This window comes from Olea europaea, chromosome 15 (genome assembly GCF_002742605.1).
Source record: "Olea europaea var. sylvestris chromosome 15, O_europaea_v1, whole genome shotgun sequence".
NCBI classification, from domain to species: domain Eukaryota; kingdom Viridiplantae; phylum Streptophyta; class Magnoliopsida; order Lamiales; family Oleaceae; genus Olea; species Olea europaea.
The window spans coordinates 16,868,058-16,870,630 of record NC_036251.1 but is presented as its reverse complement, the minus strand read 5'-3'; the positions used below and the strand labels follow the sequence as shown (position 1 = coordinate 16,870,630).

The window sequence follows — 2,573 nt, the reverse complement described above, 5'->3', positions numbered from 1 at the left end:
TAATCCGTGTTTTTCTCATTGTACCTTGTAGGAGAAATGGAGTTTAAACTCCTTGTTTCGAAAAATGCCCGGTTGCAGAAGTTGGTCTAATGTGCTAGAAGTTGATCTATTGTTTTTTAGTTTGAATGTTGTAATGCGATAACTGAAGATCAGCGGTGTGGGGTTAGTGCATAGTGAATGCATGGATTTTGCAAATAATAATTGGTTATGTACACTATAATTTATTTTGTAATGAAGGCACGAGCACGATGTGTAGGAGTTCCTAGTTTACTTGGACCATATTTTCTTCTTTCCTGATCAATTACAAGGTTGTTCGTCAATGATGATTGGGTTAAGATGACTCACCATTAAATTTTTTCCATTTTACGAAACCATGCTACAATTAATTCACAAGGACGTTAATGTGAGTTTTTTTTATTGGGTTAAGATGATGAGCATTTTTATTATTATGCCAAAGTCATGACAACCATGTTACAACTAATTTACAAAGTGCATAATGTGAGTTGCAGGAAACTTGAATCCATTGTTCAGATGATTTAAGAGTGACAATATCTTAGTAATTATGTGGAAATGGGGGATAAAGGTACAGTTATTTTATTGAACCATCATACCAACTAAATTTAGATGAGATTGGACTTTGTGGTTAGGTAGTAAATGACCATAATTGCTTCCTCCCTTCAAATTAATTATAAATAGCATGTTATCATTGTCAGTTACACATAAAGCACTTCATGAGCATTGAGGGACTTTCAAGTTCTCACATATACAAACCGTTTCATCAATTGTATTACGTCGACATAATGAGTTCGTCCACGGGAAGCAACGAAACATTCAAGCTGATTGAGCCTTTGCTAGTTCACTGTTCATCCCAATAATTTCTAATCTACATTTTCGTAATAATACTATTTAATATTAGCGGTGTTTATCATTTATTCGTCACTTGAGTCTACTATTTACAATTTAGTTGGTGGGGATTAAAATTATCATTTTGAGCGGATTGTGATAGAAGGTTTTGAAGCAATAGGTTGAATTATTTTGAACAAGCATAGAATTGGAGGGCCTTTTATACGTTTTCAAATAATCAACAATTTAAATTTTTCGACATGTTTTATACATTCCATATGTAATATGTTGACAGCTAGATAGATGTAGTACCAAAAAATGGAAAGGGTGACAATAGTTTTCAGGTATCCAAATCGACAATTAAATTATCTATCTCGACAATTATTAAATGTCGAGTTCGACAGTTAAAATGTCTAACCCGACAATTTCAAAGATATTATTCGATAGTTGAACTGCCATAATTTTCGAAAAAGCTTAAAAACATGTGTTTGATTGTTTGGAAAAAATTATTGAAAACAATAACGGTGATAATCAATTCTCAACTATAATCTTCCCACAAATAAAGAAGGAATAACTCAATACTTCATTAAATATGGAATCCTTCGCATTTTCTAGAGGATGTTGGTATTTTTTCCCTTAAAAAATATATCAAAAATAAAACACATCAATTAATAAGATATTCAAAAAGTTCAATTAAATGTGACCATGTTGTATTAAACATTTAAAGTAGTAAACTATAACATAAAAAGATAATTTTTTTAGTAGCTCACCTTTGAGATTGATCAATAGCTTTCCCTTGTTGATGATGGAATGAAGATGGTGACGAAGAAGGTAGGGCTTGTATTCATGGGTGTTTGTGTGTGTGTGTGTGTGGGTTTTTTTTTTTTTTTTGCTTTTTAAAATTTTTACCCCTTCTTTTAACAATAAAAAATATTATACAATATACTATGAATATTTTAAATATTTTGAATAAATAAAATAAAACATCACATCACATCACACTATTAATTACATTCAAATCAAGCATTTATTACTCCTAAAAAGGTGTCACAAGGGGCTAAAATGGACATTTCGTAGAAAAAAGTGACATTTTGGGAAGAAATTGGTGCAAATGAATTTTTTTTATGCATTTTCAATTTTAGTGACATTTATGTAATTTCCCTTTTAAATATAACATGCTTTTCATCCCAAGACTTACCATGTGGTGTTTTTTTTTTTTTTTTTTTTTTACCAATTTTTTTTTTTTTTAGGGCTTTTTTTTTTTTTTATACCAATTCTTGTCTTTTTCAGGACCGGCGGTCAAAGGGGCTTATTGGAGCAGGTGAGACATACAATGGGCTCTAGATTTTTCGGGCAACTGATCCTCTTGCCCTTTTTCGTTTCCATTTCTACTAATAAAACATTATGGCATAAATGTCTAAGTCAACTCTCTCGCTTTACAATATCGAGTATTATTGACACACCATTTATCATTTCTCAATGTGATATTTATAGTCGTTCAAAGCATACTCGGCTACCTTATCCCAATAATCTTGATAAAAGTGAATTTATTTTTCATCGAATTTATTGTGGTATTTGGGGTGGTTGCCCGATTGCTTCTATTTGTGGCACGCACTATTTCCTTACCATTATTGATGATTTTTCACATACCATCTATATATATCTTATGCATTCTAAATCAGCAAAAACTATTAATCTCCTTTATTTTTTTGCCCTCATAAAAAATCAAT

General features: G+C 31.1%; 1 protein-coding gene across 1 annotated transcript in view; it reads left to right on the top strand.

The window, feature by feature from the left end:
* Nucleotides 1-579: 579 nt before the first annotated feature.
* LOC111410310 (cilia- and flagella-associated protein 20) overlaps nt 580-2,573 on the top strand; it is a 16,361-nt gene continuing 14,367 nt past the window's right edge. The window contains exon 1 of the mRNA XM_023040578.1: nt 580-583. The gene's annotated coding sequence lies outside the window, so the exon portion shown is untranslated. The remainder of the gene's footprint in view (nt 584-2,573) is intronic.